Raw genomic sequence first — 26026 nt, 5'->3', positions numbered from 1 at the left:
ATCCACACCTATATGGTCAAGCAATCTATGCCAAAGGAAACAAGAATATACAGTGAGATAAAGAGAATCTATTCAATAAATGATGTTTGTAAAACTGGACAGCTACATGCAAAAAGTAAAACTAGACTACTTTCTTATATCATATAGAAAAATAAATTCACAATGAATTAAATACTTAAATGTAAGACTCAAAACCATAAAACTCCTAGAAGAAAACATAGGACGTAAACTCTTCCACATTGCTCTTAATAGTATTTTTTTATGACTTCTTTGACAAAGGAAACAAAGAAACAATAAACAAATGGGACTATATCAAATTAAAAAGTTTTGCGCAGCAAAGGAAACCATAAGAAAAAATAACCAACTTAATGGAAGAACATATTTGCCAATGATACATTCAAAAAAGAATTAATATCCAAAATAGTTAAGGAAATTATACAACTTAACACCAAAATAACAACAAAATCCAATTAAAAATGGACAGATGACACAAATAGACATTTGTTCAAAGAGGACCTAAAGATGGCTAATAAAGATGCTCAATGTCACTAGTAACCAGAAAAATGCAAATAAAACCACATAGTGATATCACCTCATACGTGTTAGAATAGCTATCATCAATAAATCAATAAACAAGTGTTGGCAAGGATATGGAGCAAAGAAAACCCTCATGCACTGTTAGTGGAAATGCAGATTGGTGCAGCCACTATGAAAAACAGTATGGTGGTTCTTCAAAAGTTAAAAATGGAACTGCCTTATGATCCAGAAATTCCACTTCTGGGTATTTATCCAAAGAAATCTAAAACCTAATTCAAAAAGTTATATACATCCCTATGTCCATTGCAGTGTTATTTACAATAGCCAATATCTGGAAGCAACCTAAGTGTCTATGGAGGGACAATTGGATAAAGATGTGGTACATAGAACATTACTTGGCCATAAAAAGAATGGAATCTGACCATTTTCAATGACATGGATGGACCTAGAGGGTATTATGCTAAGTAAAATAAGTCAGGCAGAGAAGGAAAAATTACATATGGTTGCACTTATATGTGGAATCTAAGAAACAAAATAAATAGAAACAAATTCACAGATACAGAGAACAAACTGTTGCCAGATGGGAGGGAGGCGAAGGGATTAAGAAATATAGATTGGAAATTACAAAATCATTATGTGGATCTAAAGTATAACATAGGGAATGTAGTCAATAATATTATAATAACTATGTATGGAGTCAGGTGGGTACTTATCAGGAGGATCACCTCATAAGATATATATATATATATAGTAAATGTCTAACCATCATGTGGTATACCTGAAACTAATATAATATCAAATGTCAACTGTAATTGAAAAAAATTAATAATAATAAACAACAGGGGCTAGGTGTCTTAAACAACAATAAAGATTTATTTTCTGACATTTGTAGAGTCTGGAAGTCCAAGAACAGAGTCAATATGATTCTTTCCCTGGCTTAAGATAGCTGCTTTCTTCTTTTTTTAAAATGTATTTTATTGATTTCACAGAGGAAGAGAGAGACAGAAACATCAATGATGAGAGAGAACTATTGTCTGCCTCCTGCACACCCCCTACTGGGGAATCGAGCCTACAACCTGGGCATGTGCTCTTTTTTTTTTTTTATTGCTTAAAGTATTACAAAGGGTATTACATATGTATCCATTTTATCCCCCCGCCCTAGACAGTCCCCTAGCCTCCCCTATCACCCAGTGTCTTATGTCCATTGGTTATGCTTATATGCATGCATACAAGTCCTTTAGTTGCTCTTGACCCAAATCAAACCCGGGACCCTTCAGTCCGCAGTCAGACGCTCTATCCATTGAGCCAAACCAGCCAGGGCTAGCCTCTTTCTTTATGTGTCCTCACATAGTGAAGATAAAGATGTGTGTGTGTGTGTGTGTGTGTGTGTGTGATCATTATGAGGCCACCAAATTTATCCTTTTGACTTCATTTAACATTACTTATCTCCTAAAAGTCCTATCTCCAAGTAGAGTCACATTAGGGTTATAGTTTTAGGGGGACACAATGTCCACAGCACCTACTTAACCACCTTGGATGGAATCCTGTTCCAAAATCCTATTTTAGGACTTGCTTCCTCAGACTATAATTGGCACTAACGGTCAGTTTCCCCAGGAAACAGACTCTGAGATGTTGAGATTTTCATTCAGGTGATTTATTAGGGAATATTCTAGGGAGCAACACCTGCAGGAGGGTGAAGGAAACAGGACTGAAACTACTGTCATGCAGCTGCAGTAGAGTCATCAGTTGATCCCACAGGGATCTTTGGAGCTGAGATGGTCATTCAGAGATGTCCCAGATTGAGGTGAGGGGGATGAACTTTGAACTTTGGTCCCTTTCCTAACCAGTCTTTGGGTGTGGGCTGTATATCCTGAGAAGGGGGTGGGGGATAACCTTGTGTGAGGCAGCTTTTTTCAGCCAAAGGCAATTTCCGGTGAGGGACCCAGCTGTCCTCAGCAGCCATTACTCCTAGAAACTGGGGTAATAAGCATGTTAGTTCTGGAAGACATCTGGGGTGGGGGTGGGGGGGCACACAGTAGCATCCACGACCAGAGACAAACGAAAGATATTGGCCAAAGATGATGTGATATGTTAAGACTTAATTGTGAAAAACAGAGCCAGAAGGAGGGAGTTAAATTTGCTTAATTAAATCGCTGAATTTTAAATTGCTTTCTTTTAGTTTTAAACTACTTTTTGAAAATATTTTTGCTTGGTGTGTTTATATTGCACTCTAAGATATATATGGATACCACTAAATAAATGTTAAACACTTACAAAATATTATAAATCACGTTTATTTTATATAAATAATATATGATACATAGAGCTATTCTTAACAAAATTAATTTCTAAAAAACAGAAGCTGAAAGCATTTGGAGCATTTTGTTATTACTTAATCCTTTGATTTTTGAAAAAGAAACTATTAATTTTACTGCTTTAAACTGGTCCTGTCTTCTTGTGAATACAAACTTGAACATTAAAAAGTATAACAACTGTTTTTAAGTTTCATTATATATCAATTTATTTATAAATATATTGTGTGAATTAACACCCATTCCTAATTTGTATCATTCAAAATAGTGACATTTAGTAAGGTGTAAATTATTGACAAGGAAGAGAATTGTTGCCAATTACTTAATATCTTGAATGTTCAAATAATACTTCAGAAATTATTCTCAGAAACTATAAAACATTTCTCCTATTTGGGTATGACAACTTGAAATGACTGTAATTAATTCCAACCTGTTTAGAAAAACCTCAGTTGTAAGTATGACTTTATACTTGTGTGTTAATGTTATACTTGAGAAATGTTTATATCTCATGATTCAAGCACCTTTCATTACAGAAACATACTTAGAGAATGGGCTTTGGATTTGGACTGAAGAATCTTTGAGTCCTTATTCTTCCAGTTATCAGCTGTGTGCTGATGTCTTAAAGTTACTTAACATTTTTATAACTTAGTTTCTTCTTTGGTAAAAATACTGCTCATCACACAGTGTTGAGAATTAAATGGGATAATCTATAACAAGCCTTTGATAAATGTCATCTTCGAGGTGGGTTCATTAGGAAACTTCTCCTGTTAGCAAAATAATACTTTCTTGTAACAAGAATTCAAAGAATACAGAAATATACCAAAAAATGCAATAGCTGCCTCACTTCCCTCCAACTCTAATGATAGAATCAAGCGGTAACCACTCTTAACAATTTGGTTTGTATTTAACCTTGTAAATATTTCACTTCTGATTCATAGTCAGAGTTCGAGATGCCTATATCAATAGATGCTTTTTATTCAATTTACTTTTTCCTTCCATGTATAACAATATGGCTTTTTCCCTTAAAAAAAAAAGCATATCTATCCAGAATTTACTTTTAGTTCAGTGGAAGAGACAGAAAAATATACAATTATAATACAAAAAATGATTATAATAAGTAAATATCAATCTTATCTCTATTTTTGGATATTTTTAATCTTACTTTAAAAATAGGCCAAATTTCAAAATGTTACTTTAAAAGATTCATCAGAAGTTCCTGAAAGAATTTATACTATTTAAAACTTAATTTCTAGAGATCTACTCTTGTCAATTGAGAGAAGCACTTCAACTATTTTTTCCTTTGGTTGTGGCAAATGCAAGATGCTCTTTGAGTAGGCACTCTACTTCTGTGAAAATATAAGAGTGTGAGAATTACACACTATCATAAATATAGCTTACTATCATATGACTGTGACCTTCACCAATAGCTTTAATTATACATATTAATCATTTCAGAATGGATCTTGGGGAAAGAGCACTTTTGTTCTGCATATAAGAAATCCCTATTATGCAATAACTAGAGGCCCATTGCATGAAATTCATGCATGGGTGGGGGTGTCCTTCAGCCCAGCCTGCACCCTCTCCAATCTGGGACCCCTCAGGGGATGTCCGCTGCTGGTTTAGGTCCGATCCCGACCGGCAGTCGGTCATCCCTCTCACAATCCGGGACTGCTGGCTCCTAACCACTCACCTGTCTACCTGCCTAATTGCCCCTAACCACTCTGCCTGCCAGCCAGATAGCCCCCTAACCACTCCCCTGCCAGCCTGATTGACACCTAATTGCTCCCCTGTCAGCATAATCATCCCCAACTGCCCTTCCCTGCTGGCCCGATCACCCCAACTGCCTTCCTCTGCAGGGCTGAGGTGACTGTGGGACTCCGGCTGGATGAGGCTGGATGCTGCAGGGACTGGATGAGGCGGGGCTGAGCGGATTGGGGGAACTCCGGCTGGATGAAACGCGTGGTGCCTGCCTCCCCCCGGTGGGGCTGAGGGGACTGGGGGACTCTGGCTGGATGAGGTGGGGCTGAGGGGACTGGGCGCTGCCATCCTGTGGCTGTGGGCACCGCCATCTTGTGAGGACATGGCAGTCAATTAGCATATTCCCTCTTTATTAGATAGGATAGTTCAAAGATAACACATTAAAAAAGAATAACATATTCAACAAATAAAAAAATTGTGCTGGCCAATTCACCATAGCTAAGATTTGGAATCAGCCTAAGTGCCCATAAGCAGATGAATGGATTAAAAAAAATTGGCACATCTACACATTGGAATACTATGCTGCTGTAAAAAGGAATGAACTCCTACCATTTGCAACAGCATGGATGGAGCTGGAGAGCATTATGCTAAGTGAAATAAGTCAGTCAGAGAAATATAAATATCACATGCTCTCACCCATTTGTAAATTATCATGAACAACGTAAACCGATGAACAAAAACAGATGTAGAGGCAGAGAAGCATTGATCAGATGCTCAAAACTTGGAGGGAAAGCTGGGAGGGTGGGGGTGAGGGGGAAAGATCAACCAAAGGACTTGTATGTATGCATATAAGCATAAGTGATGGATGTGGACAACAGGGGGTGAGGGTGAGGGCAGGATTGGGGGTAGAAGGGGACATTGGGGGGATAAGGACACATTTGTAGTATCTTATTCAATAAAGGGAAAAAAACAGCACCATAAATGATTACAATTATTGGGGGGAAAATTGTGCTGGCAATTCAAGATCTAGTGCCAACAATTATCATAATCACTTACCCAAAACTAATTTCAGTCTCTTGCATATTTTTTTCCTTAACACTTTTTTCATTTGTTATCCCATAGTCTCACACTGTCCAAACACTGAACATTGGATTCTTCCTCTTTTCATTTCAGACTTTTCCTTTTTACTCACAGCTGCATATCTGGACTTGTAGCCCACACTTCTTTTCAGAGCTCCTGATCTACATATCTAACTGATCACTGAGTATGATCTAGGCTTTTCCCTTACTCTTATCCTCCAAATCAGGTAAACCATTAGCATCTATCAACTCCCTTAGCTTTAAAATAGTTTCTCTCTTCTCTGTCCTCACTGTTTCTGCCTTAGCTTAGTCCCACAACATCTCTTGTATGGATTATTGCAATTGTCTCCCAATTATTCCATCTACGTAAAGTTTTATTCCCTACTCAGCTATTTTGCACATTCTTTCCAATATGCAAACCCAATCATGTTATTCTTTGGGTTAAAAATTTTAATGTGACTCCACTGTCTACAAGAAAAAGTGTAGTGTCCTTGACCTGGCAGAGAAGGCTCACCATCGCTGGTCCCCAGTTGCCTCTCCAGCCCACATCATCCCGCCCCTCCCTGACGTTGCACAGTCATATGAACGCATTCCTCAGATTCAGACATGGCTCAGGCCACTTGGGCCTATTTTCTTTGCCTGTAATTTCCATTTCTGTCTCACCAACTTGGCAAAGTCCTCATAATTTTGATCTTCATTTCTTATGGAGAATGAAAGAGAGTGAGACTAATATTGAGCTCTAATGGATAGTGGGCAAGAGTCATAAACCAGGATGTTCCTGGGAAAACTGGAAAGTATGATCCCTCACCTGTAAGTGCCATTGATTATTCCCTTTTCCTTGTGCTTCGTACATTATGTCACCCACTATCCTAGTAGTTACTACATTGTACTGAAATGATTTATAGATCTCTCTCACCTACTAGGGCCTTGAGAATTAAACACAATGCTTTATTCATATTTGTACTAACAGCAAATCTGATCAGGTCATCAGTAAATGATATGTGATAGAAACTCTCTAATGGCATTACACAAATAAAGGAACCAAGATGACTAAAGCTGGTCTACCAAAGCCATACACCTTACTAAATTTTAGATCCCCATTAAACCAGGATAATTCTTGGTACCGATTTTGGAGACAGTGTGAGCAGCCAGGATCAGGAAGGTAGAGACATGTTTAACAAACAACATAAAGGACTAGGTAGTGACTAGAACCATACATCAAATGGAAGCCAGATGCAGATGAATTAAGAGTGGAGGACTTCCCAGTAGGAAAGCAAGGATCAGGTAAAATACTAATATAGGGTCAAAACTCAGAGGAAGGCATTAGAACAACCAACATATGACACTAATGACAAAGAATCATAATACTTGGGCTGATTTAACCTTAGCCAGTTTTGCTGGTGGAACTTGGGGTGTGGGGCCAGTGAAGAAAGAGAATGTGCAGTAAGTAGAATTAGTGGCACCAACTGTACCAATTGATTTTAAATCTCTCTCTCTCTCTCTCTCTCTCTCTCTCTCTCTCTCTCTCTCTCTCTCTCTCTCTCTCTCTCTTTCACTCTCACGCTCTTTCTCTCACTCTCCCTCTCTCCCAGGTTCATATTTTAATGAAGTCTGTACATATACATGTAAGCATATGTGCAAATTTTAGTATGCACATATCTGTCTGTGTGTTCATCAGATCACACACTCTATATAAGAAACAAAAATTTTTATTTTGCCCATTCATTTAATTCTATAGAATTTAGGTTTTCTTAAATATGCAATTTTTAAATTACTAGAAATTAGCTAAGCCAAAGATATTGCATGTTCTTGCCAATGAAATAAAAGTTTCTTAACAAGGGGCAGAATATTATTTTGATTACTCAAAGTTTTATTGCTTAACTTGAATATCCCCTCCTCGGAGAGACCGTCTGAAACCTTCACTTACATTATTTCAGTGGGGACACAGAATATGCCCAATACAAAAATACATTCTAGTCTGTAGCCCATTTTAGTTGGAATTAGACATATTTTAACCCTGTTTCCTCATCAATCTTTAGAGAGGCAGAAAGCCTGAAAGAGCTAGGACCCATATGCACTTGATAACACTGACTCTCTTCAATAAATAATTTCCATTGTATCATTTCCATTTAAAGGTTTTTGGGTTGTTTTTTTTTTTTTTTTTTCACTGATTCACTCTCCAAGAAACATTAGTAGTGTTTCCCTTGGTGTTTTGCCTCTTTGAAGCTTGGTCTGGCCACTTTTCTCCTCCGCTGTTCTGTTCTTTGTTATCAGTGAAGCCACCATCTGCTTAAAAAGGAGGGTCCTTTAATGGGACTTGAAATCTAACCGTGTTGCCTGAGGCAAAAGTCTGAAGTTAGAATTTGGCGCACAACCATCTTTGCTTTCAGCACGGATGCAACCACCTCCCCCGGGCACCCCGCGTTCTCTTGGGCTCTTGTTTATAGACCTCCCTCGTAGCTCTGCCTTTCCAGGCTGCATCCATCCTCTTCTGTCAAAATCTCTCCCATGTCCCATTCCATCTCGGGCAACTGTCTTCTATAAATCAACGTGGTGAACAAATCCATGCTAAAGTGTTGCTAACTTATGTCCTGAATTGACAAAATTGTTCAACCAAGGAAAAGGGGTAAATCTCTATGGTGCAATTTTTGGCCAGAAAAGAATACATTTGGTAGCTCAGCAATTCTGTTGCCCTCTTCCCCGAAAATGCATCAGCTTGGTTGCTGCCAATCCTGTCTGTATTTGACTTGGGCTAGGATAATGTCAATATTCGATTTTAATTTTCATGAGTTGTTGCTTTGTAAAACTGTTCTAAAAAATGCTGCCCACTCTTTGTTAATAAAACACATTTAAATAGGCATGAGGGTGTTAAAAACCCAACTTCAGAGAGGCAATTTGAGAACGTGTGACAGTTGAAAATAGGTAACCACCATGGAGAAAAGCCTTTAGAGCAGTGGCTCTCAACCTTCCTAATGCCGCGACCCTTTAATACAGTTCCTCATGTTGTGGTGACCCCCAATTTCATTGTTACAAATTGAACATAATTAAAGCATAGTGATTAATCACAAAAACAATATGTAATTATATATGTGTTTTCCGATGGTCTTAGGCGACCCCTGTGAAAGGGTCGTTCAACCCCCAAAGGGGTCACGACCCACAGGTTGAGAATCGCTGCTTTAGAGCTTTCTCTGCATAGAAAGATATATTGCTTCCCCCCTAACCTAGGTTGGTCTATCAACACCTCCCTCCCCGCCCTGGTGTGCTCAGCAGGCATTTTATAAATTATATTCTATAGGAGGCATTTTGTAGAGGGCATTGTGCAGTGCACATTAGCAAAATGTACTTCTATGAATTTGTGAATTAGCAGATTGTACTAATGGCAGCCATAGCAGTAGAACTAAGTTAATGAGAAACTCCAAATGAAGCAAAAGAAGTTGTCTTTTAAGAAACTGTAACCACTAATACTGAAAACTTTCTTTACTACAAGAAAATAAACCCACGTGAATGACTATAAGGCAAAGCAGATAATGAATCAGATGGGCAAACACTGATGGATTAATTGGAGGAAAGAAACGTAGTATTATAATAGACTAGAGGCCCGGTGCACAAAAATTTGTGCACTCGGGGGGAAGAGGGGTCCCACAGCCTAGCCTGTGCCCTCTCGCAGTCTGGGACCCCTCGGGAGATAACGCCCTGCTGGCTTAGGCCTGCTCCCGGGTGGCAGAGGGCAGGCCCAATCCCTAGGTGCAGCCCCTGGTCGGGCTCAAACCAGGATCGATTGGGGTGTTGGGGCGCTGCCCCCTGTCATGCACAGAGCAGGGCAGATCGGGAGGTTGCGATGCCACCCCCAGTCATGCTCAGGGTAGGGCCGATTGGGGGGTTAGAGCACCGCCCACTGTCACACTCAAGGCAGGGTAGATGGGGAGGTTGCGGCGCCACCCCCTGTCACGCACAGAGCAGGGCCAATCCGGGGGTTGGGGCGCTGCCCCCTGTCAAACACAGAGCAGGGCCCATCAGGGGGGTTGGGGCTCCTTACCCTGTCATGCACAGAGCAGCGTCAATCAGGGGGTTGGGGAGCTCCCCCCTGTCATGCACAGTGCAGGGCCCATCAGGGGGGTTGGGGCTCCTTACCCTGTCACGCAGGGAGCAGGGTCGATCAGGGGGTTGGGGAGCTCCCCCCTGTCACGCACAGAGCAGGGTCATTCAGGGGGTTGGGGAGCTCCCCCCTGTCATGCACAGAGCAGGGTCGATCAGAGGGTTGGGGAGCTCCCCCCTGTCACGCACAGAGCAGGGCCCATCAAGGGGTTGAGGAGCTCCCCCCTGTCACTCAGAGAGTAGGGCCGATAGGGGAGTTGGGGCGCCGCCCCCTGTCACACACAGAGCAGGGCAGATCAGGGGGTTGGGACGCCGCCACTGTCACACTCAGGGCAGGGCCGATGGGGAGGTTATGGCTCTACCCCATCACACACAGAGCAGGGCCCATGGGGGGGGGGGGGGTTGTGGCACCGGCCTCTATCACCCACAGAGCAGGGCTGATCAGGGGGTTGGGACGCCGCCACTGTCACACTCAGGGCAGGGCCAATGGGGAAGTTATGCCTCTACCCTGTCACACACAGAGCAGGGCCCGTGGGGGGGGGGCCATGGGTTGGGGCACCGCACCCTGTCACACACAGAGCCGCAGGGCAATCAGAGGTTGGGGAGCTCCCCCGTATCAGGCACAGAGCAGGGCTGATCAGGAGGTTGGGGCACCTTCCCCTGTCAGGAACAGAGCAGGGCCGATAGGGAGGTTGTGGCCCCGCCCCCTGTCACACACAGAGCTGCAGGGCGATCAGGGGGTTTGGGCGCTGCCCCCTGTCACGCTGATCCCTGTGCCAGCAGGCCTCGCGGCTCTGCTGATCCCGGTGCTGGGAGGCATATTACCCTTTTACTATATAGGGTAGAGGCCTGGTGCATGGGTGGGGCTGGCTGGTTGCCCTGAAGGGTGTCCTGGATCAGGGTGGGGGTCCCCACTGGGGTGCCTGGCCAGCCTGGGTGAGGGGATGATGGTTGTTTGCAGCTGGTCACACACCATTCAGGGTGGGGGTCCCCACTGGGGTGCCTGGCCAGCCTGGTTGAGGGGCTGAGGGCTGTTTGCAGCTGGTCACACATCCTTCAGCATGGGGGTCCCCACTGGGGTGCTTGGCCAGCCTGGGTGAGGGGATGATGGCTGTTTGCAGCTGGTCACACATCCTTCAGGATGGGGGTCCCCACTGGGGTGCCTGGCCAGTCTGGGTGAGGGGTTGAGGGCTGTTTTCAGGCTGGCGGGTGATGGAAGCTCCCAACCGCTCCTTTTCTTCTTTTTTTTTTTTTTTTTTTTTTAATTCTGGACCAGCTTTAGCTCTGAGGCTCCAGCTCTTAGGCCTCCGCTGCTGAAAGTAGGTATCTGGTTTGTTTCGGTTCGAAACAATGTATAACTCCAGCTCTGACTCCAGCTCTAAGATCCCAGCTCACTGAAAGCAGGTTTCTGGGGGTTTTTTTAGCTTCTATATTTGTTAAAATGTTTCAAACTGCAGGCTCAGAGGCCTGCAAGGCAGGCGGGGAACGTTGGTTTCCTCCGTCACTGAAGCAAGCAAGCCTCATGTTAGTTTCAAGCTGCCTGGCTGCCGGCTGCCATCTTGGCTGACAGTTAATTTGCATATCGCCCTGATTAGCCAATGGGAAGGGTAGCGGTCGTACGCCAATTACCATGTTTCTCTTTTATTAGATAGGATTATAACTTCCCGTAGGGGGGATAGTGGTGGTCAGCCTATGCTCTGTATTTGACATGTATTTGTGTGTGCATAACATTTATGCTTATGTTAATTATGTTAAAAATTTACTACCATATATTGATTTCCACATTCCTTTTGTTCTTTTATTATTAGAGTTACAGGTAAAAATTTGCATTAAAATAAATACATGAGAATCCTGAATTGGAATTAAGATTCCATGGAGTTCTAGTGTACTGTTTCTGCTTAAAGCATTTTAATGGCTTCCAATGGCACTTAGAATAAAATCCTAACTTACTTAACAGCCTAAGGCTCTTGCATCCTCCCTAGCCTGAGGTCAGTCAGTTCTCAACTTGATCAGAGCAATCCAACCATCCTTATCTTTCTTGAGTGGCCCTATCACTCATTCTTGCTCTAGGGCCCTGCCTCATGCTGTCTGTCCACTCTAGCAGATGAGCATTCTCTCTGTCTGCTCTTATTATGGCTGACTCCTTCTAATTCAGGTGTCCACTCTCCACATTTAAACTGATTTTACCTTCTTTCCCCTACCCCCACTGTTACCTACCAGAAGTCAACTTCTTTTCATATAGCACTTATCTCAGGTATGCTTTTTTCTCTCTATTTTTGTTCAGTAATGTGTTTCCTGCTCCTCCCATTGTACTGAAAACTGCATAAGGGTGAGGACCACAGGTGCCTTGTTCACTTTATATCCTATACCTAGCATGGTATCTGGTTTTTATTAACTGCTTCTCTTAGCTGGGATTGGTTGCATGGAGATATTCTCAAGGTAAACCATAAGTACTAATTCTTTATCAGGAGGGCCCATCCCTAGGCAGAAACACTGAGAGAAAAAGAAAGTAAAATATGGAAGAAGAAGAAACAAATATAAGGTCACAGTCAGGGCTCTCCATTATCAAGCTGGCTGCAGCTTTGCAAGATGCACAGCCAGTTGGTCAGACAAGAATAATGCTCCCTGGTAGGCTAAACATAACCACTGTGATTTAGAAGGGTGAAATGAAGAGGGGAAGGCAAAAAATTATATCCTGTCCCTTTTCTCTTTGAACAAGGCTCTCCAACATTCAGTTAACTGCCCACTCTCTTATAGTGCCGTCCCTGCACAGTTCCCAGGGAAGCTGGATTATATGCCGTGTTGTGGAGCTTCATTGGAGTTACAGTGGGGTAGCAGGAAGAAGAGACTGTCCAGATTTGATCAGGTCAAGTCTGGGTTCCAGATCTGTGTGGCTTCCATCACAAATGGCATAACAGAGGTGATATTAGGGTTCCGCGCTCACTAGGGGGGACTGAGAAAGTGGGTGTTGCCCAGAGATGAGTAACTGCAGCTGTAACCATGGAATTACCAGTGGCAGCCAGAGCTCTCCATGACCAAAAGCCCAAGGGCCCAGGAGATAGGTGAGGCGAAAGAGTTGGAGGAGGTGCATAAGCCTCGTATATTTTGATGCTCAACCTGTGTTTGTTGAGTAAATCATGAAAGAATATATAAATTTCATGCTGTTGGTAGGCCACCTTAGTAAGCAGATTCCCTTAGAGCCTGAATATCCTCCTTTCTTAGCATGCTAAATTACCTACTACCGCCAACTTATCAGAACCTATTCAATATATCCCAGTTCTACCCTGTATTTCTAGCTCAATGTACCAACACTCTCCTCCCCCTCTCAGTATACCTATAGTCCTCTACCCACTATCAATCTGTCACAGCATCACCTGCTTTGGTCTAGTCCATTTTTCTATATCTCAACAGGTCAATCAGCATCTATTTATGGGTATTTAGTGTAGATAGGCATCATAGTAGGAATTATTGACTAGGAGTTTAGGGATCTGGATCCCAATCTTATCTCAGCTCCAATTTCATGCACGAGGTCTTAGGGCAGGCTTGACCAATGGGAATCCTAGTATGGGCTCAGAGAGGAAAAGCAGAAATCTGAATATGAGTGGCTTTGAAGACAGAGGAAGTACTCTGGCTGATGCTTAAAGAGGATAGCTAGCAGCTCAAATCATAAGGTCCAAATGGCATGCAAATTTGGGGTTTAAATTGAGTTGCCATTGGTATTTAAATGGGGTTGATATAGTGAGCGGAGACCTGCATAATTGAAGCTCAAAACAGGGGAGGGCAGTTTTGCAGTTGACCTGTTTTGTCATTAGGTTTGTTTTGGAAAAAGATTTAAACCCTGAAGCTTAGAATATATGAAGCTGATACCAGCTGCCTCATAGAAGAGCCCAGCAAGGAGAATGAAGCTGAACTTTATTAAGTGTCTGCTATGTCCTAATCTGAGTAGATACAAATATTCCATATTCCAGTGAATTGACCCTCACCAAAACTTTATGTGCAAGTTTCATCATTTCTGTTTTAGAGATGAGTAAACTGAGCCTACCTAAGGTTACATGCCTTTTCTCATTGAAGGCAGTCAGATTTGTCTGATTCCAAAGTGTATGGCCTCTCACCACTAACTTACAGAGAGGCATGTTCTGGGGAGTCAAGCTCCTAGATGCCTAACCCAGCAGTCTTGGGACCAGGGCAGGGCTCCAGTCCCAACTGGGTTTAGGGGTTGAGCTCACTCCAGGACACTCCGTACACAGCCACCCTCAGTGTCTCCACTTCCTGTGTATAAATGAGATAAAGTTTCTTTTCAGTTGTGCCTAGAATTTATCTTTTTGTCTCATTTACTGGAACTGTTATGTGAACTAAAGAACAAACAAAATGAAAAGGCAAGGTTACTATCCTCAGGAAGTTATACTCTTCTTGGGAAAAGCAATATTTATAAAATTGTTACTAGCAATACCCGATAGGATGCAATGACTCTTGGGATGTGTGTCTGTGAGACAGTTATAATAGAAAAAGTTTCCAGAGGGATAATCGTTTTGGAAGGGGGAGCAGAAAGCAAGAATGAGGTCCTGGTGTAGAATGAGGGATGTGGAGAAAGTTTGCATAAGGGGAGGGGCAGGTGGGAACTGAGGAAGTTGGGGTCTGTCCTCAGGACCACTGGGATAGCTTCTATAGTCCCACTAGCACAGATAAAATATTTGGTTATTAAAACTCTCTCCCTCTGCCCCCTCCACAAAATACACACAGGAATATAAACTATAACCCTCCTCCCCCAAAATCTCTGCAATCATTTTCCTTTTGGCTTCTTGTCCCAGTTGCTGGATTAAAAGAGATGTTACCTCCTCTTCCTCATCTCATAATCTGTGCCCCATCCCTTAATACAAATATAGGTAGTCTACTTGCTTTCCAACCCCTGAAACATTCAAGGGAGAGGGAAGGAAAAAAGAATACTAGAATATTAAAAATAAAATAAAAAATGTAAAACTTTCTTTGAAGTTAAGGAATCATTTACTTAGGATTCCATTTTCTGTTCTATTTAATTGAAATAAAGCAATGGAAATCAAAAACTTGTGTCAAGGAGATGGCACACATGTGCAGAGACAAATAGCTCAGTCTGAAATGGAGTAATAGATAATAGCATTCATGGTTGAGTAAACTATGCTTAAAATTACATACAGACTTCCTGCGTGAGCTAGTTTCTCATTCAATCACAGCTTTCCTATGCATTATCATTTTTGGAGCCTGAACAGTTTATGCTTAATCTTACCCAAACGGTAAAGTTTTTAGAAGTTGGATATACTGTTCCTAGTTGCTTTTGAGCTATGCATGGATAATGAAAAAAAATCACATTTCTACTTTCACAACAATGAAAGATAACTTTTTGTGTATGGATAACTCAAACCCAGCCAAATTACAGAGCTGAAACTTTCCATGCGTCTACTCCTTGAGGCAAGTAGATCACTGGGATAATGTTAACCCTTTGCCATAAAGATAACAAAGGTATATATGAGGCCCACCGCACCAGCCTACGTGTACAAATGTCTTAACACTAACAACTGACCCTGGTATTTTTTTTTCAATTTTAAAAATATTGAACTACAAAATCTTTCAAATACATTATAAAGAATAGAAAATTGCCTAAGTATGGCAAGTATTTAAATCGTGCCAGATTTGCATGAGAGATGTTTCAGGCGGGAAATGTGATGGATGCACAGTATACCCCTCTCAGAGGCCATCCTCAGTGATATAACTGGCATCATGCAGCAATTTGTATTCCCCTCTAGCCATGCTTTTGAGAAATGCTTAGCATATATATACATATATGCATCATTACAAATATGTATTCTAAACATATACTGGTATGTAACTGGCGGCATGTTGTACTTATTCTTTTGCAATCTGCTTTTTTTCACTCAGCATTTTGTTTTTGAGAATTATCCATGTTGATGCAGATAGAAAGTTAAACAGTATTTCAGAGAGCGAAAACATCCCAGCTCACTGAGGAAGTCTTGCAAAGCCCACATAGCATTCTGTGGTCATACCTAGAAACTGCCTCATTTTCAGGTGCCTGGCCACCCTTCCCTCAGCTAGGGACTCTAGACTCTTCTGACGACCAGGCTGGTAAACCTGGGACTCATGGATCCAGTTTTTCCCACAGCTGCCACTCTCAAGGCTGGTGGAGCAGCCATTCTTAAGGCACAGACTTCACCAGTGTCTTCAGGCACCAGTGTCCCTAATACTTACAGCACCCGATGAACCAAAAGTTTGCTATAAAATAAGAAAGGGCTCCCACACTTTTGTTTAACGATTAAGAGGCCACAATTCCCATGCATATCCTCTATTGATTAATAACATAAACATTTATAGTATGTTTACTATGTGCAAAGCTTTAAATTAGGCACTCATTACAGCATTAATCTTGGTCTATCTGAAATTGCAATAATCTACAAATATATTACTCTCCTAGAAGTATGTTGTTGCATCTTGTTCATCTGTATATGAACCTTTGATTCAAATCACAGTTCCATCATTCACCGTGTTGGCTTTGGTGAGTAACTTAATGTTTTAAAAACATTAGTTATGTGAAATTAATATAGCAATATTTACTGTAGAAATTCAAAGTGAGAATTTAATTTAATGTTTATATAAAAACAAAGCCAGTACCTAATGAAGATCAGTTACTTTTTTTTAGGTCCAGAGCATGTTAATTAAGGCTTTCAAAGAGAGTAGAGGGATAATCAATCTTTTGGGAATGAGATTATATAATAAAATGCAAGAAACCTGGTAATAACCACATGGAAATCTATACCAAGCTTAGAAAATGTGTTTAAACTTCCTAGCAGCTTCCGGTCAATGTCTTCACTATTGCAACTACGCCTGCTTATTTCTAAAGACAAAGGATACACTCAGATCCTCAACCTTTGTATTTGCTAATCTGTACATTGTAAGTACTTAGCACAGAAATGACTCAATGTCTGCACAGGGCAGTGCAAGCCAGCGTGGGGCTGTGGCTGCCTTTAATTTGGAATCCTAAGTGAACCCCCTCAGCAGGACACCTGAGCTCCCATCACCTGCCCTTGTCAATCATTTTGCCTTTTCCTCCAATTCTGCTTCAGATGAGACCCCCCAAGGAACGACGGGAAATCATGCCATGCTCCATGGCTGGCAAAGTTCAGCCTCATCTGAAATCCAAATTGGCTTAACTGCTTCTTGTTTTAAAAAATAATTTTTAGGGCTCTGATCGTTTGTCTCTAAAGATGCATTTTACAATGGGATGGCTGCATACAGACAATTAGCTTGCCATAGAAGGACCTGATTTTTAACCGAGTAGATTTAATTTATCCTGCAATCAGCAAAGTCCAGACAAGAAAAAGGCCTGGAGCAACAGGGAAAATGCAGCCTTGACGATGTGCAGAGTCGGCATTTCTCTAGTGGAGCTCAGGCTGTGACAATCATCTGTCCAGGCCATTTGCTCATGACCTTTTTAAGACTCTTCTGAGCGGAGTGACTTTTCACAACACACATACTAATAACTATCGAAGTAATGAGCCAATAAGGGTACATGGCCAGGTAGGGAAGTGACATTGGGTACAGCATCCATTTTGCTTGGTCACCTCCTTTTTTCACAAGGTCACTAAGGGCTAGCCTGTTTGCTTTCTCCTCTGTCATTTTCCTTACACCTCATGTCCTCCCCTCTTTTATTTGTCCATTTTCCCACATACTACTTTATTTCACTTGAAAACAAAAAGCCACATTTAGTAAATACTCTCAATTGGCCAGGCTCTTTGTATGTGCTTTAGGGATACAGATGGCACCCCAATACATATACACACTTTGAATAATTATTAATTCCAATGGGTTGAATCTGAAAAGGAAGAAGCATCAATTGAGCTATCAGCTGTTAAGTGTGTATACATTTTGGGGGGGACACCCTTTATTATCACATTTTCCTCACACAGCAACCCTTCAAATGAGGCATCATTATTCCTATTGTACAGATGTGGTAACTGAGACATAAGGAAATGAGTTGGACAGTATACAGCAACATAGTGGTGTGCAGATCTCATACCCTGATCCTCCTGACTCCAGAAACTATACTTTTACTTAGTACTTTCTATAGCTCCCCACTCCTGATCTTTTTTGTCTTTGAGCTTTCAGAAGTAAAAATGGCAGTCCTTGCCACTCTCTGGGAACATGACTGTCTACATTTTAACTTTTCTTAGGCATTTTGTGATGTGATAGAGGGAACTCTGCCAGACTCACGTTTCCTTAAGCACTGTGCCATCATCTCGCTTTTCATACGATGAATCATCTTTAAAGGCACTGAATTCAGAATCGACCAAAGATTGTCCTTAGATTTTTTTAAAACACAGGCGTACATACTGAGCCCAGGAATTGCTCTTTAAGCCCAGCTCCCACTGAGCTGATTGATGAAGCATAAACAGGTATGCTCAGCCCTCCAAGTGCCAACATGTGCCAAAAGTTCCGTCTTGAGAAATAATATTCAGAAAAAATTTCCTGACAGGTACATGATCCGTCATTTTTCACTAGACTAAGCCAAAACACTGGAACACTGAATAATGTTGGGCAGCCTTTAGAATTACCCTTCCTGAATTTAACTTTAGGACCTCAGTCTGATTAGCAGACTCTATTAACAGGGCCACCAAGTGTGGCAGTGGGGGACAGCTCCAGAGGCTCCTGCACATAGATAACGACGTCAGCAGTGTCCTCTGGAGTTGCTCAGGTGGCCCCATTCATAGAACAGCTCTATGAATGTCACCTTGGAATTTCCTGCAAATAAGTTTTTAACCTCCCTTGTCACTCTTTCTCCCTGTACCTGGGCTAAAAGAATTCCAAAAAGGAAACTCTCTCCATTGCCTGGAGCAACATGTTTTTCCTGATTAATTGGCATATTTCTAATTCGCAGTGAACCATTTCCTTGACATTTTTATACAGTTTCCCATAATTTCTGAGAAAGATCTACGCCCACTGTTAATAATTTCAAGACTTCATGGCATACTTTTTCAAACAGTTATCCCCTTTATCCTAACAACTTCATTTGCATTTTTTAAAGTTATAGAATTGCATACATTATTAGCCTGCTCAACTTTTTTAGAAATAAAACAAAAATATAATAATTAATAAACATATAATGTATTCAATATTTTTAATTTAAAAGCTGTAAATGCTAAACGTAGATTTTAAAAGTTTTATCACAAGGAAAAAGTCTGTAACTATGTATGGTGATGAATGTTAGCAAGACTTACTTGATGATCATTTCACAATATATACAAATATCAAATCAGATTATGGCACACCTGAAACTAATGTGTTATATGTTAATTCTATCTCAATAAAAACATTAAGAAAATAAAAACATTATATATTGCAAATGCAATACATGATCATAATGGAGGTATTAATTAGATAATGGAGGCTGTCTAAAGAACATCAAATGAGAAAATAGACTATCAAAGATTATAAAAAAGAAGCAAATAGAAAATACCCATAGCCCCAAACCCAGTTAGGTACTATTTGTAGCCTGTTTTTTTTTCTTCAATGTATCAATGTATGAAACACATTTTCTATGTTCTCTGGGTGTGTATATAGTAACATTGTTGATTATTTTTTGATGTGGATATTGTATTATATTACATGTATATACTGAAATTTAACTAATGGTTCATTAATTTGGGGCCTTTAAAACATTTCACAATTTTCATTGAACACCTTGTAGATAAATCTTTAAAAGCATCCTCAATTGTTTCTCTGCAATAAATAAACTAGATCAATTTTTTGTAGTAGAGCTCGGGAAGTATGTCTCAGTGCTGTGGCTGATGCAATGGTGTGAGCACACTCCACCATGACATGCTTCCTCGGCACACCAGGAAGTAGCAATGCCCGCCTGAACTAACTCCTAGAGCCACGTGCACAGTACCCCAGCCTTTCAGCCATTGGTCGCCTATAGCAATGTGTCTCCCTCTGATTGGTCGCCTATAGCAACATGTCTCCCTCTGATTGGTCCCCTCATGCTATATATACCCCTGTAGTTCCACAATAAAACGGATCTGCATCAATGAACCTGGTCCCCGGAGTCGTGCATGCAGACGCCCTAGCGCTCCGTCGTCCTCACCCCCGAGAGACCCCCTGCTTCATCTGGCGCCCGAACGTGGGGCCCCCGGAATGGCTGGACAGGTGAGCGACCCTCTACAGTAAAATGGGAAACTTTCCCCCTGCGGCGAGAGCGCCACAAAATAGTCCAGTCAATTTATTCTCAGATAGTGCTTACGCGGTGCATACGGCAAAAAATATAAGGTATTCCACCTTAAGAGTTAAAGATACCCCACTAGATCAGAGCCTCCAACTCCTAAAGGACATCCTAGAGAACCGTAAACAGCCCTGGTATATCCAACACTTGCTCAAACAGCCCTGGTATATCCAACACTTACGGTCTCATACTGGCCTACCAGGCCCACTTTCCCTAGGCAACGCAGAAGCGGACAAGCTAGTTCTTACCCTACAACCCATAGAAGAGGCCAGACTCCTACACACCAAATTTCATATGTCAGCCTGCTCTCTCCATAAGCTCTTCCCCCATCTGCCTCTAGCTCAGTGCAAGCACCTCATACGTGCTTGCCGATCCTGCGGCCCTCTACTACCCCTCGGGCCTTTACAACCCAGAGGGGCCAATCCCTGAGGACTACAGCCCAATGCCATATGGCAAGCGGATGTCACACATGTCCCAGCATTTGGCAAATCGAAATATGTCCACACAGTCATAGATACTTGCTCAGGAGCTACATTTGCCCAGGCCCAAACGGGGGGAAAAGTCAAACATAGCATTGCCACCTTCAAGCCTGCCTTTCTCATCCTTGGATTCCGGTGGGAGGTAAAAACTGACAATGGACCATGCTACACCAGCACTCTATTTCAAGACTTCTTAAAATCACACGACATCAAGCATACCATGGGCACCCCCTATAACCCCCAGGGACAGGCAATTATTGAAAGACTACATAGGGAACTCAAGGCCCAACTGATTAAAGAAAAAGGGGGAGTGATAAGGAGAAATCCTCATACACTGCTAACCCAAGCCTTAACTACCCTCAATTATTTTCATTTTGATGAGCATGGATTAACCCCTATGTATAAACATTGGGGAGGACTCCGGGACATACCAACACCTCTTCCTTTGGTCCGGTGGAGAGACCCACTCACTGGAGCCTGGAAAGGCCCCGACCTGCTCTTAACCCAGGGGAGAGGGTTTGCTTGTATTTTTCCAGAAGGCGACGGGAGTCCCGCGTGGATCCCTGCTCGTGACGTCAAACCCTACACCATCAACAATGAGCCGTAGATCACCACCATCGCCCCCCCCCCCCCCCCGGTGGAGGAAATGGAGGACCTGACCATAGAAGAGAACCAGCCCCGACGGCGGAGACGACCTAGACACCAGGTGATGGGGTGACATCAAGGCTCTACAAGACCAAGCCACGTGCATGGCGCCAGAGGGGAACTCGTCGGCAGGAACGTTATTCTTGTTGGTGTGTGCTATCATCACAGCTGGTAGCACGGGTGCACACAGATAAGGACTGTGGACTGTGATACCTCACCCTGGCGTTCTCATGCCAGTTGGTGTTCCCAGTGGCACATACCTCTGCTACTCCTTTTACCCGTCTATAAGGCCACCCTTCTATCTCCTTCTGAGTAGTGACAACTCCTTTGCTTTGGCGCTAATTAGAAAGGAAGGGGGAGATGTAGTAGAGCTCGGGAAGTATGTCTCAGCGCTGCGGCTGATGCAATGGTGTGAGCACACTCCACCATGACATGCTTCCTCGGCACACCAGGAAGTAGCAATGCCCGCCTGAACTAACTCCTAGAGCCACGTGCACAGTACCCCAGCCTTTCAGCCATTGGTTGCCTATAGCAATGTGTCTCCCTCTGATTTGTCGCCTATAGCAACGTGTCTCCCTCTGATTGGTCCCCTCATGCTATATATACCCCTGTAGTTCCACAATAAAACGGATCTGCGTCAATGAACCTGATCCCCGGAGTCGTGCATGCAGACGCCCTAGCGCGTTGGGGCTCCATCGTCCTCACCCCCGAGGGACTCCCTGCTTCAATTTTTAAAGCATTAAAAGAAGTATAATTCTGATGCTAATGAAGATCAACTCAAATAAGGTGGTGCATCTTTCTCTCCTACATCCTTATTTCTAATTATACTCTTGACCAGTGTTTCTCAAACTTCCTCTTATTTTTTTAAATATATTTTTTATTGATTTCAGAGAGGAAGGAGAGGAAGAGAGATAGAAGCATCAATGCATGAGAATCATGGATCAGCTGCCTTCTGCACGCCCTACACTGGGTATGGAACACACAACCAGGGCATGTGCCTGACCAGGAATCGAACTGGTGACTCCTGGTTTATAGGTGGACACTCAACCACTGAGCCAAGCCTGCTCGGCTTATTGAAGAGAAAAATATAGGTGCTCTTAATGTTTCTAACTTATTTCTTAACCATATAGCTTCTTAAATATTTACAAGTAGGAAATCAGGAATGAATCCATAATGCCCTAGCTATCAAAGAGTTCTAGACATCGTCTCTGATAGGTATCCATCTCTTCACATTTTTCAGGATAAATAAGTGCTCTATCGAGTTTGGGGAAGCTCATCAAGATAGGAACCTGTCAAAGACAGTGATGAGTTCTCATACAGAGGCTACCAGCCTTTGTAGCTATCTTTAAAAAAATTATTACTAAAAAACCTTCTCACTCGCTGCCTCTTAGAGCTTTGCTTCCACTGAGACTGGAGCTTGAAGCCCCCAGATACTTCCATGAGCTGAGCTGAGTGCTCATTCCAAAGTGCCCACCTGCTACGCCTTCCTGAACTAAAGAAATATCCCCGACATCAGAAGTTCAAACCACACCTCTGATTTTGAAGAAGCTGCTGTTGTTGCTAAACCACAGCAAAAAGCGATGTGGTGCTCTTCCACGTCCAGGTTAGGGGAGCCCTGGGGGTTATTCTGGGCCTGGTTGCCGGTTTGGATTTTGTCGGTGCTGTGCTGGTTTGTGGGGTGGTTGCTTGCATTTCATCTCTTTCTCTTGGGTAAATAGGAAGCCTCAAGTGGACATCTGTCATACTGGGTAATTCGGGCAGAAACGAAGCGAGGATTTCTCCCCGGAAAACACACTGGCCCTATGCCTCTCTTGCCTCATAGGGTTCTCCCTCACCTCCCCCTCCACCCCATGCCTGCTGGGGGCGCCAGGGAAGGGCGCTTCCTGCCGGCCTGTCCTGCATATCGTCTCCATATGCCACTGGGAAACCTCGTCTTGAAGTCAAGTGATAAAGTTGCACTTCTGTTTCCAATGGCACCGGGCCAGGCCGGAGGGAGACTGGCAGCTCTGCGAGCCCCGCTCCCCTCCGCGCGTCGCCAAGTACAGTAGTGCAGCTGGAAAGCGTTTTCTCACTGTGGTGCCCCGAGACTGCGGTTAGGCTCCAATTCCTGCGAATGTGACTCAAAAATGTTTGTGTTTTAGCCACAATCACTAACAAATTATGCTCAGCTATTCATCGCGCCGACCAGAAGAGAGCCTGACCCCATTATCAAAACTCAAACCCAGATGGCGAGGAGTCCCCGCCTAATGAGGGCCTCCCGTCATTTCAAACAAATTTCTTGTCAATCATGCCGCATGGCATATGGGGTCTCCTTTCACAGGCCTCGGAGTGAGGATGCGGAGGCCCCCCGGGGCTGAGCGGGGCCTTCTTCCTAAAACGAGTTTCTCATTTTTAAAGAGCCTTTCGAACATGCCCTCCTTCTCTCCTCCTTTTCCTCCCTCCCCTCATCAAGAAAAAAATTGTTCTAGCCCTTCTGTGGAAGCTAGATGGCTGCCTCGGACTCAGATCGCAAACTGGCCCAGCCGGAAAGTCTGAACTATATCTGTGGCCTGTCACTCAGCGGGGGAGGGGAAGACTCCGAGAAGGAGCATGTGGATTCTTCATCAGACGGTGTCTGCTTCTGAATTCAGAATAATCTCGCCAGCAGCTCCAGCTCCGGGGTGCGGTTCTCACTTTGGTGACAACGAAGACTGAGAAAGAGACCCACACGTGTGCCTGGAACTTGACAAAGGGTCAGGCAGCAGCCCTTGAACTTCCATCTCCGGGGTGAGATGCAGAAGAACCCTGCCCTCGGCTCAACGGGTTTGCCCACAGAGGCCCACCTGCACCCGGCCCGCTCCTACCAGGCCGGGTCACTGATGACTTGCAGAGTCCGCGCATGCCCGTCTCCTCCTTTGCGCCCCCCTCCATCTCTAGGCCAGGCACGCTGCTCTGGCTCTGAAGCGTCACCCCCGATGTTCTCTCTGGCATCCCCTGCCTCCCCCGGAGAGACAGCCACAGCTGTGCGTCCCGTGAAAGGACCCAACTGCTTGCTGCTGTGCACAAAGCCGAAGAAGAGAACCGGCATAAATCGCAGCCCTAATTGCCCATATGGGAGACCTGCGAGGAGGGAGAGAGCGCAATGGAAGAGCCGGGCCAGTGGTGAGCAGGAGGCCGAGGCCAGGGGGCTGCGGGAAAAGCAGCCGCCACGCCAGGAAGTTCTGGAAACCGCTGTTTCGGTGACTCGCTGCTAGGGATCCCCAACACAAAAGGCTGAGGGTGTGAGGACTGAACTCCATTTTCTGTGTGCGTTTGAGTCGAGAGAAAGATAAACAGAACCTTTCACCGACAGGCATATTTTAGAGTTCAAGTATGACATGACGCGTCCAAAATAGATTCCACATGATTGGAGCCGGTCCAGGAGCCCGGTCCCTGAATAGCAATCAGGGCTGGAAGCTAAGAGCCGGCATCCACGATCATCACATAAAACATGGGAGAAACGGCAAATCCTGCACAGCTGTGAGTGCACCAGGACAATCCAGACGTGGAGTTCGATGCTAAGGACACATTTTCTTAAATTACTCAGCTTAGTTTAAATGGAGGGTTTCTTTGCCTTTTTACGTGTCTTCAATGGGTGCCCAGAACCTTACGGCAATGTTCTTTTCCTGAATTTTCCTTAGAGAGAGAGAGAGAGAGAGAGAGAGAGAGAGCGCTCTGTTCTTTGCTCCCCCAATCCAGGCAGAACTAATGACCCAAGGGCTTCACGGTGGTTTATTTTCATGGAGAACTCCTCATAATTTGAAACCACCCAGGGTTACAAGCATCTCAGAAGACACCCGCTAAAAAGTCCAGGATCCTAGGACCTCATCCTGAAGGATGTGGGAGGCGGCGGCGGCTTCTTGCTCAGCACCAGGGCGGGTTGTTCTACGGTGGCAGCATCACTGACCCCCTCTGACAACCAATCTGCACAGGACAGAGCAGGGAGCAGGAAAAGAAGAGGGGATACGGGAAACACTGGGGGCTCCAGCATGGAGCCCATGGGACCCAGACATTCCCTCTTCCATTTATAGAAAACCATGTTCCTTTAAAACAGTCACCAAACGGTCTTCATGATCACTGCTCCCGCTGCCCAGCTCCTCCCCACCCTGACACATTTGGGCTCACGTGTGTCACATTTAAGAAAGTTTTAAATTTTTTTATTACTTGAGCAGGTCAGTGTTAGGCCATTCACTAGCTCAAAACCTTTAGGTTAAAGGGCACCTGTTCTAAATGTGTCTTTGTGAGAGATCACCAATCCAGGAATGTCCGCTCTACCATGTTGGGGGGTCGTACATGGTGACAGTAAGTGAAGGGATAATAAATGGGGAATGGGGCACTTATGGAGGGCCAGCTGGGGCAGCGTGTGCTACAACCGCCCTCAAACTGACAGGGAAGTCAGCATCCTGCCTCACACCAGAATGACAGAAATGAGACAAGTAAATCCCCCCTCCCACTGTGTTGCTATTCTCTCCATTCTTTGGATGTTCCCATATATAATTGAAATTCTGTGACTCTTACTTTGGGCACATCATGGGCTCTTTGAGTTTCCAGATTGTTCTCTTTGGTGACATTAATAGGAATTGTCCCTTCAGTCACTGAGGAATGATCAAAGAACAGCAGCTCAGAATTCCTACAGTTATCCTTCCAATGGGGTGAACAATGTATGGGGGGAAAGGGGACAGATTTTCTTCTCTCTTCATGGCATGGGATGACTAACGCAGATGTTAACAACACAAAGAAACAGTACTTCCAGAAACATTTGTAGTCACTGGAGCTTTGTTGTTTTTTCTCTATTATTTGGAGTGAATGCAGCACTAACAGTATATTTGTTTAAATGAAGGCCTGTGATGGCTTGCTAGAGTTTTATTACTAAGGTTACAAACAAATAAAACTTTAGTGTAT

The sequence above is a fragment of the Myotis daubentonii genome, chromosome 11, assembly GCF_963259705.1.
Source record: "Myotis daubentonii chromosome 11, mMyoDau2.1, whole genome shotgun sequence".
Classification (NCBI taxonomy): Eukaryota; Metazoa; Chordata; class Mammalia; order Chiroptera; family Vespertilionidae; genus Myotis; species Myotis daubentonii.
The sequence above is the reverse complement of the archived record's forward strand: the minus strand, read 5'-3'. Positions refer to the sequence as shown.